The 11,035-nt window shown below is 42.4% G+C and overlaps 1 non-coding gene across 1 annotated transcript; it reads left to right on the top strand.

Moving 5' to 3' along the window:
• Positions 1 to 9,777: 9,777 nt before the first annotated feature.
• On the top strand, positions 9,778 to 9,884 carry LOC131839968 (U6 spliceosomal RNA). Its single transcript, XR_009357090.1, has one exon. It is a non-coding gene; the product is annotated as a U6 spliceosomal RNA (small nuclear RNA).
• Positions 9,885 to 11,035: the final 1,151 nt, after the last annotated feature.

Genomic DNA, 11,035 nt, shown 5'->3' with positions numbered 1-11,035 from the left:
GTCATTAAGCCTCTACCTTCGGCTCAAGTCATGATCCCAGGGTCCTGAGACCAAGGTCTGCCTGGGACTCCCTGCTCAATGGGAAGCTGGCTCCTCCCTCTCCCACTCCCACTGCTGGTGTTCCCTCTCTCACTGTGTCTCTCTCTGTCAAATAAATAAATAAAATCTTTTTTTAAAAAAGAAAAACCTCTCATTCTGATTGACTCTGCCAATATAAAAGTGAAGAAATACAATGTGATGTTTTAAACCTCATAGACAAGTTTAGCATAAAATGTCACAGTGAAGTGAAAGAGGTATGTAGATTTGGCCTGACTGTCCCCCTGGAACCTGTTTTCTGGAAGATTTGGGTGTTTTGCAAATCTCCTGCATTTGTGTAATGGTTTCACCTTTTCTCAAAGGGCTTTCTTTCTCTCTTTCTTTCTTTCTTTTTTTTTTTTAAGTGGGACAATTCCTGCTGGGGAGGAAGACGCCAATATGGCCGCCCAGGGCTGTGTGAATTCATTCTGACCAACTTGTGCCCCAGGCACAATAAACATCCTCTGTGATGACGTGTGTAGAGGAAAAGACCCTGTCGGGGGTCAAGAAAGTTCTTATGAAGAATACTGCAGCAGGGGCACCTGGGTGGCTCAGTGGGTTAAGCCTCTGCCTTCAGCTTGGGTCATGGTTTCAGGGTCCTGGGATCGAGCCCCACATCGGGCTCTCTGCTCAGCGGGGAGCCTGCTTCCTCCCTCTCACTCTGCCTGCCTCTCTGCCTACTTGTGATCTCTCTCTATCAAATAAATAAATAAAATATTTGTTAAAAAAAAAAAAAAAAAAGAAAGAATACTGCAGCAATCACCACTAACCTTCCCTGGGTGCTTACTGTGAATGAGGCATCTTGCTAAGCATCTCACGTGGAGAATCTCTCGAATCCCACAGCTACCCCAGGCAGTAGACAATCCTAGGGTCTACTTTCTCATAAGAAAACCTACACTCAGAGAAACAAAATCGGTTGCCCAAAGATACGTAGCTAATAGGGCGAGAAGCCAGGGCTTGAACTTGGCAGTCAGATGCCAGAACTTGGGTTTCTGATTGTTTTAATAACCTGCCATTCAGTGGCTGACCAATTTAGGCAATCTCTTCTTTTCTCTTGGTTCAGTAATTATTTAGTAAAAAGGGTTTCAATAAGCCCCTTCCAATTCCATATATATATATATACATATACATATACATATATATTAAAAAATAAAATTGGGGAAGAAATACAGACATATAGCAGAGCCACAATTTCTCCTTTATTAAGGATGTAAAAGTTGCTCCAAACCCAATAGATGTAACAGGGGCTTCATAATCCCACCTGCACTGTAAACTTTATGTAAGCTTTTTGTATTGCATTGGTTCATTTTACTTTGACTTTAGATATGTTCCCAGGTTGTTAATAAGACAGGTTTTTAAAATCTAAATGCCATGTTCAATTGACAAGATGATGAGTCCTTTAAAAAATTCTACTGTGTGGGGCGCCTGGGTGGCTCAGTGGGTTAAGCCACTGCCTTCGGCTCAGGTCATGATCCCAGGGTCCTGAGATCGAGTCCCGCGTCGGGCTCTCTGCTCGGTGGGGAGCCTGCTTCCCTCTCTCTCTGCCTGCCTCTCCATCTACTTGTGATTTCTCTCTGTCAAATAAATAAATGAATAAAATCTTTAAAAAAAAAAAAATTCTACTGTGAATCTTTTTGTGTCTGTTGTTTTCAAATTTTATTTTACTGTTTTTAAACTACTTTATGGAGATGTAATTGGCAGGAGAAAAGCTGTATCTATTTAATGTGCACAACTTGATGAGTTTGGAGATAAGCACACACTCCTGAGGGCATCACCACAGTCTATGTCATAAACCTATCTATCACATTGAAAAGCTTCCTCCCACCTTATTTATTATTATTATTTATTATTATTATTATTGATAAGAACAAACATAATATCTACCCTCTTAATTTTTAAGCATATAATACAGTGTCATTAACTATATTGTAAATCATTTATAAAATGAAGAGTTATCTCTTTAAATTTCTGTTGCAAAACTCAGATTTTCAGGATGCTTGGGAGGCTCAGTCAGTTAAGCATCTGCCTTCAGCTCCAGCCATGGTCCTGGGTTCATGAGATTGAGCCCCACACTGGGCTCGCTGCTCAGCAGGGAGTCTGCTTCTTCTCTGCCCCTCCCTCCCACTCATGCACTTTCTCTTTCAAGTAAATAAACAAAATCTTCAAAACAAAACAAAACAAAACAAAACAAAAAAACCCTCAGGTCTTCATTATGGAGTGCTTCATTAGAAGTACTCCCACAATTCAGTAACTCATTTACAAGGCTTTGTGCTTTTGTCCCACCATCCCAAAAATGGCTCCAAAGAGGTAGTTCAATCTGATATTACAACAACCCTTTCTTTCTTCTTAAAGAGATTCTTCATTGCCCTAATTCTAAGCAGGAAAGGCTTCTGGTCTCTCTGGTGGTTTTCATTAGCACATCAACAATTATTTTACTTCAGTGACATATTTTGTGGTGATAGTTCATCAATAGATTAAGAAAACATTGCAACCTAACACATTCCAGTAAATAATCAGGACAAGATTAATGGTTCTATTTAATGAAAGCCATCTGTTTGTTAAAGCAGCTTGCATGCTTTCCTCATTTCATTTCAGATTCCAATAAATTGTGAATGCCTTAAAGCACACTTGAGCCAGGCTGAGTCCATGTAATTCTTTGGGAGTAATAGTCATCCCTTTGAGAACACTAACCCATTATCACATGGTCTAGAGCTGGACGAGGGAAAGGACAGTCAACGGACAGGCTATTTTGTTGACTTGATGGCCACCAGCAGGTCTGGTTTTTTATGTCTCCCTTGCTTAAATGAATTGATGACTGTTTTGTTGGTGTGCAGACATCATCAATAGAATGACGCAGCCAGACAGGTAAATTCACTGGTCTTTGGGTCATATTTTACCCTTGTCTCCAAAGTATGACGAGTCAACCACGATAAAAACTACCTCTTGGGGCGCCTGGGTGGCTCAGTGGGTTAAAGCCTCTGCCTTCGGCTCAGGTCATGATCTCAGGGTCCTGGGATCTAGCCCCGCATCGGGCTCTCTACTCAGTGGGGAGCTTGCTTCCTCCTCTCTCTCTCTGCCTGCCTCTCTGCCTACTTGTAATCTCTGCCTTTCAAATGAATAAATAAAATCTTTAAAAAAAAAAAAAAAAACTACCTCGTTGTCTGAAGAGAAATAGACCATTCCTGGCTTGGTGAACTTTTAACCTAATAATTGGAATAAAATACAAGTTGGAGGTGGAAGAAAGCTTGCTCTCCAACTTTTGGGGACATTCCTCCTAAGTGAGTGTATGCATTCAAAATGTCTAGAAGGACATATTAAAAAACATGAACAATGCCTATCACTTGAAGCAACATTAAATGACTTTTATTTCCATCTGAAATTGTTCATTATTTGTATTTTCAAGCTGTTCTTCATAATCTTTTATTACCATCTTGAAGGTAAAGGAAAACATTTTTTTTTATTAGCTGCAATTATGTCATTCCCTGACTAACATTTTGGTAGCAAATTTATAAATAAGGCAGTGAATAAGAGATTACAATTCATATTATTTTTATTTGAAGATTTATACCTTTACTCCCAGTCTGAAAGAAGGGCATCCAGGGCTTAGCTTGAGAAAGCTTTTTGGTAACAGTCACGCTAGTGATACAATCTCATTCAGCTAACCTTTCCATTATAGAATGGCAAAAAACACAAGAAATTCTCATTTTTAAAAAATATTTTATTTATTTATTTATTTGACAGTGATCACAAGTAGGCAGAGAGGCAGGCAAAGAGAGAGGGGGGGAAGCAGTTTCCCTGCTGAGCAGAGAGCCCGAGGCGGTACCTGATCCCAGGACCCTGGGATCATGACCTGAGCCAAAGGCAGGTGCCCCAAGAAATTCTCATTTTAGGGCGCCTGGGTGGCTCAGTGGGTTAAGCCGCTGCCTTCGGCTCAGGTCATGATCTCAGGGTGCTGGGATCGAGTCCCGCATCGGGTTCTCTGCTCAGCAGGGAGCCTGCTTCCCTTGCTCTCTCTCTGCCTGCCTCTCTGCCTACTTGTGATCTCTCTCTGTCAAATAAATAAATAAAATCTTAAAAAAAAAAAAGAAATTCTCATTTTAAAACAGATGCTTCTTCATGTGTAGAATTGCTGAATCACTATGTTGTACATCTGAAACTAGCATAACACTCTACATTAACTACACTAGAATTAAAATAAAATTAAAACTAACTAAATAAAATAGGTACTTCTTACATAGAAAACAATTTATCTAGAGGCTGTCACTTATCAAGCAAACTTAGCTAACCATAATATAGCCAAGTAACCTGACAATCCAAAAAGGCCTTTGACCAGTCTATGAAATAGAAGATAAAATATCTTGCTCAAAAGAAAGCAACTTGGGCCTTACTATCAATCAATATTTTCTTGCTTTAGCTAAATGGAATAGAGTCCCAGCAGAGAGAAAACTGGGTCCATTTCTAATGGACTAATTCACCAGTGTCGGGGAAGGTATTTGGGGACAGCTACTATGGTCCTCCATGGCCCCAAAGGTCTTTTGAGATCTACCAGCAGCCATCAGAGTAAGACCCCTCAGCTACAGGGGAATAGTAACCCCGTTAGCACTCCAGGCCGGGGAAGGTCATGCATAGGCTCTGATGATCATGAGTGTTGGGTGACAATACCCGGCACTCCCTATAAAAAGCACCAGCACAGTGTGCAAACCTGGTGATTCGCAGACCTGTACCCTTGGGGATAAAAATACATGATACGTTTATTAAAAATTTTTTTTTAATTTCATTTAAAAAAAAAAAAAAAAAGCACCAGCACAGGGACGCCTGGGTGGCTCAGTGGGTTGGGGCCTCTGCCTTCGGTTTGGGTCGTGGTCCCAGGGTCCTGGGATCGAGCCCTAAATCGGGCTCCCTGCTCAGCGGGAAGTCTGCTTCTCCCTCTCCCATTCCCTCTGCTTCTGTTCCCTCTCTCGTTGTGTCTCTCTTTGTCAAATAAGTAAATAAAAATCTTTAATAATAAAAATAAAAAGCACCAGCACTTGGGGCTCCTGGGTGGCGCAGTCAGTTGAGCATCTGACTCTTGGTTTCAGTTCAGAGTCGTGGGATCAGGCCCCGTGTCAGGCTCCACATTCCATGCAACGTCTACTTGAGACTCTCTCTCCTTTTCCCTATGCCCCTCCACTCCTCTCTCTCTCTCTAAAATAGATAAATAAATCCTTAAAAAAAATCCCAGCTCTCTAGGGACAGCAGAGTAAAACAGAAGAATGAGGAAACCAAAATCTTTACCACTTACTCAATGTGAAATGAAGACAGCTCCAGGCGGTGTTTTGGGATATACCACAACCACTATGGAGGCTGCGGGGAAAACAAGCATTTTCCTATCTTGCTCCCGTAACAAATCATTCCAAAACTTAGTGACCTCAAACAACAAGCTATTTATTTGTTCATGGTCTTGTAATCTAGGCTGGGATCAAGTGGGTGGTCTTTCTCCTGGTCTCAGCCAGGGCAACGAGGCAGGGCAGGGTGGGTGGGGGTGGATTGTAGTCAGCTGATGGCTTAGCTGGGGGCTGGCTGACCCTGACTGGTCTGGGACATTCTGGCTCCCATGTCTGGGGCTTCAGCGAGGACAGCTGTGCTTCTCTCTCTCCATGGACTCTCTCATCCTCAAAGAGGCCAGCCCAGGCTTGTTCATAAGGTAGCAGTGCTCCAAAGACAATAAAAATAAAGCTGTAATTGAAACAAGATGGGATCGGGAGGGAGACAAATCATAAGGGACTCTTAATCTCACAAAACCAACTGAGGGTTGCTTTGTTGGGGGGGGTTGGAAGAGGGGGGTGGTATTATGGACATTGGGGAGGGTATGTGCTATGGTGAGTGCTGTGAAGTGTGTAAACCTGGCGATTCACAGACCTGTACCCTGGGGATAAAAATACATTATATGTTTATTAAAAAATTAAAAATAAAAATAAAAAAATAATAAAGCTGCAAGACTCCAAAAGGCCTAGCCTCACAATATGGCCTACCCATACGATGTCACTTCCACCCTATTCTGTTAGCCAAAGCAAGTCACAAAGTGGACTGGATACAAAAGATGGAGTAGTAGACTCCTACTTTTTTTTTGTTTTCGTAAGATTTTATTTATTTAGGGATGCCTGCATAGCTTAGTGGGTTAAAGCCTCTGCCTTCAGCTCAGGTCATGATCCCAGGGTCCTGGGATCAAGCCCTGCATCGGGCTTTCTGCTCAGTGAGGAGCCTGCTTCCTTCTCTCTCTCTCTCTCTCTCTCTCTCTCTCTGCCTGCCTCTGCCTACTTGTGATCTCTCTCTCTGTCAAATAAATAAATAAAACCTTAAAAAAAAAAAAGTCTATTTATTTGTTTATTTGAAAGAGAGAGAGAGAGATTGCTCACATGGGTGAGCAGAAAAAGGAGCAGAGGGGGAGGGGGAGAGAGAGAATCTCAACCAGACTCCACAGGGAGCGCAGAGCCAAATGCAGGGCTTGATCTCATGACCCTGAGATCATGACCTGAGCCAAAGACAAGAGTCAGACACTTAACTGACCAAGCCACCCAGGCGTCCCTAGGCTCCACTCTTGATGAAGGGAATCTCAGAGTGACATTGCAAAGGGGGTGGGGCCACAAGAGACAGGGTTCACTGTCGTCATGACTGCCCTACACGACCACACTACCTTGGCATCCGTATACGATGGAGCATCAATTCCTCAGACAGCCGCAGCCGTGTTTCAGACATCCCAATACCTTCAGAATGGACCGACCACCCCATCTGCCATGTACAAGGCAAGAGCCCGTGCCCTGCCTGGTGAATAAAGAAGGAAGTATGGATGGTAATTGAAAAATCCTCTGCTTTTTCTAGCTCAATGTGGGGGATTTGAATGAAGCTGGAGTTCCCACAGTTAGACAGGTAAGGACTGAGACATCAAAATATTATCATTATTAGGTTGTTTCTAATTTTTTGCTTGTTATATAACCTATTTTGATACCTTATATTTTCCTCTTGGCTTGTGACCTAGGAAGCACATATCATTCTAATAAGCTTGATTTACTGGCATTCTAACCCATAGCAGATTAAAAGGAGCAAATAAAAGGGAAACAAAAGAAGTACTGGTTCTCAGTTCCCTGACAATAGCAAAAATGACCATAGGAAGCCTGGCAGAAAGGGAAGTTCAGAAAAGCTATAAAAAGCAAATTCAATTATTCAAAAAAACTTAACAGTCTGGGGTCATGTACTGTAGAGACAGAATATCCTATATCAAATCCCAATTGTATTTATAACCAAGACCTCAGAAATGTTTAATTATTTTCAGTATATACAAGAACACAGAAGATCATGTATAATAGAACCTCATAATAATGCAAAATTGCAAATTTGAATATACCATAATTGGTAATTGGCCCCAAGGGGTGGGAGGAAGGGAATAAAGTGACCTCATGATCCTATGGGATATTTTCACTTAGTGTATGTGCGGTCAGTTACATATAGTATCATTTTCTTATGTTGACATTTCAAGGGCTTAGCCAACCCAGAAAATTCACTTGTATGAAACCCCCCAATGATGCCCAATGCAAAGTGTTACTTAACTGTTTTCTGCCTAATTGACGCTCGTTTCAAAAGAATTGAAATCTACTTTTTTTTTCAATTGTACTACACCTTTCTACAAAATGCTTTTTATTCACAAATATTATTTGATCACAGTAAATTCTTAAAAGGACAGGAATGTTTATTGCCCTTTTAAAGATGAAACTGTAAATATTCAAGAAAAGCAAAGGAATTCACCCCGTGGCTGGTTAGAACTCTCATATTTTGGCATCCATTGAGCTATCACCCATGTCAGGAAGGATCTCTAGATTGATCTAGAGGATCTAGAGGACCCCTAGAGTGTTCACTCAGTTCTAATGTTTGGGGTAGGAGGGATTCACCACACCAAGCAATTCTGGGACACCAACAATTCAACTCAGTTCTGACACTATCAACCAGAGATAGAGTCAGACTCCACATGTTAAATGTTTAGTCCTGTAGGACTGCCCCTCTCCTGCCCCCCTTCAGACACCAATCAGAAGCCTAGTTTGGGGGTGCCTGGGTGGCTGAGTCAGTTAAGCATCTGCCTTCAGCTCAGGTCATGATCCCAGGGTCCTGGGATTGAGCCCAGCATCTAACTCCCTACTCAGCAGGAAGTCTGCTTCTCCCTCTCCCTCTGTGATCTCTCTTGCTTTTACTCTCTCTCAAATGAATAAATAAATAAAATCTTTTTTAAAAATTTTTTTAATTACTAGTTTATCACCTGTGCTTCTGACCAACTGACTATAGATGAGATGTTCCCATGACCCCCTCTACCTTGGGATTTGATTAATTTGCTAGAACCATTCATAGAATTTACAGAAGCATATTCTTTACTTGGATTGCCAGATTATTACAAAAAAAATATAACACAGGAACAGCTGGATGAAAGAGATGCATAAGGTAAGGTATGGGAAAGGGGCGGGAGTTACACGCTCTTTCTAACTGTCCCACTCTTCCCCAAATCCCCATGTGTTTAACAACCCAGAACCTCTCTAAACCCTGTCCTTCTAGTTTTCTATGGAGATTTTAGGACATAGCCCTGATTGATTAAATCATTGACCATTGATGAGTGATGCTACCTCTAGCCCATCTTGCCTTCCCAGAGGTCAGGGGGTAGGACTGAAAGTTCAAACGTTCTAGCTGGGAGGTTGGTTCCCCTGGGGCAACTAGCCCCCATCATTAAGTGCCATCCAAAGACACCTAATTAACATAAAAAAAGACACTAGATTCTCATTGCTTAGGAAAATTCCAACTGTTTTAGGAGCTCTGTGCCACAAATGGGGGCCAAAGACTAAATACATATTTATTATAAATCACAATATCACAACCTCACCAAAAGCCAGTTGAGGACGGCCCCAGAGGCAATTTAGGGGCTTTCAAAAGAGACCCTCTCTGCAACAGGACCGTGTCCACATGAACTGGTGGAGATGCACAGTGCCCCATCCCCTCTGCCTTTTCTACATAAATAACTTTGGTTTAATTAATCCATGGAAACTGATTATAACCCTTTCCCTACAGAGCATGGTATCTGGGCCCCCAACCCAGCTCTTCTTTCACATCATAGACTGGAGGTTAACATTCAGTCCATTACGCGTCTATACCCAACCTCACACCTCCTGCTCTGGACCTCATTTTATTTCTAGTCTTGGCATGGGCAAATTGTAGGACCTTTATCCTGTTGCCAAGCCTATAGAGGACACCTATATTCTTGTATCCATATTACCCATGATCCATTAGAAATATTTTTTTAAGATTTTATTTCTAAGTAATCCCTATACCTTGTGTGGGGCTCCAACCTCACAGCCCTGAGATCAAGAGTCACGCAAGAAGGGGCGCCTGGGTGGCTCAGTGGGATAAAGCCTCTGCCTTCAGCTCAGGTCATGATCCCAGGGTCCTGGGATCAAATCCCACATCTGCCTCCTTGCTCAGCAGGGAGCCTGCTTCTTTCTCTGCCTGCTGCTCCCCCTGCTTGTGCTCTCTCTCTGACCAATAAATAAGTAAAATCTTAGGAAGGATGGAAGGAAAGAGAAGGAAAGGAAAATCACCAGGTCACCAAACCAAAGAACAGCGGCACGGGGACTGCGGCTGGGGCTTCCTCCCTGTTTGGGGGGGCCACCTTTCCTTAAATTCACTAGCTAGGTGCTCGCTTCGGCAGCACATATACTAAAATTGGAACGATACAGAGAAGATTAGCATGGCCCCTGCGCAAGGATGACACGCAAATTCATGAAGCGTTCCATATTTTTTTAAAAAAATAATAAAAAATAAATTCACTAGCTAGGACCAGAAATAAACAGAGAATTAACGAGTTTTGCCCACAATGGAGGTGAGGGAGGGAGTTAGTTGCCTCATTTGGGGGCAGAGGAAAGTTTCAGAACCTGGAACCCAGAAGCACCCTGATAGAAACAGTGGGAACAAAGTACATTTTATGTTTTATTTAAATCTGTTAAGATGATAATAATATCCAATACAAACGTGTTCAAAAAACACATTTCCCAGAAATGTGCATCCTGGATATGTCCACTCAGAGTCCACAAAGTATGACATCTGTGAGAGCCTGAGCTTTCAAAGCAGACAGATGTGGGCTTTTTCATATACCCGCTGTGTGACCTTGGGCAAGTTACTTAACCCCTCTGAGACTTGGATTCTTTTTCCATTGAAAGACTGGCAGTGCCATTGCCTGCCTCTGGTATTTTGATCTGAGCAGCATCCATTCCTCTGCAGAGTCCCAACTTTCCCAAGTCACGTGTCCATTACATTAATCACTCATGAAATGATCACTTTTATTGATTATTATGACACTATTGCCATGTAGGGCATACCTATATGACTGCAAAAGAAAGAAAATCTGCAATCTCATGATAAATGACACATCGTCACTGACATGGAGTCTCCTAAAACGCTCTCTGCCCTACATCCTGTAGGTCCTGACCAGAAGGCCTGTGGGGGGAACGGCCCTCGCATGGCTGCTCCCTGCACCCAGAGGCCCTCCAGCAAACCAACTCGGATTGCTCTCTCTGCTATCAAAGTGTTCTTTTTGTCCTTCATTTTCATCAGGCATTTCAGTAACCACCGTGGAGCTCTCTCTAACTAGTAACCCCTGTTGTGAGAGTGATCATATCACACTTAATGGCACGTCTGGCCTGGGAGATTATGGGGATAATATGGGTGGTGGTCACAGTTTAGCCAAAGTCTATATAAATTTCAATTACTACCTGCAGCTCTACCCTGCACACACCCCTGTCCTGAGCTGGACGCCTCTGCTTTCCTTTTGCCATAAACTGTGTGGGCATACCCTATAATCTTACTCTATCTTGCTCTGTCCTTGTCTTTATTTTCATTCTTCTCTTTCCACCGATGCAATATTCACAATTCAGATGGTGGCTAGCAAGGCCTA

This window comes from Mustela lutreola, chromosome 8, assembly GCF_030435805.1.
Source record: "Mustela lutreola isolate mMusLut2 chromosome 8, mMusLut2.pri, whole genome shotgun sequence".
Lineage (NCBI taxonomy): Eukaryota > Metazoa > Chordata > Mammalia > Carnivora > Mustelidae > Mustela > Mustela lutreola.
The sequence above is the reverse complement of the archived record's forward strand: the minus strand, read 5'-3'. Positions and strand labels throughout refer to the sequence as shown.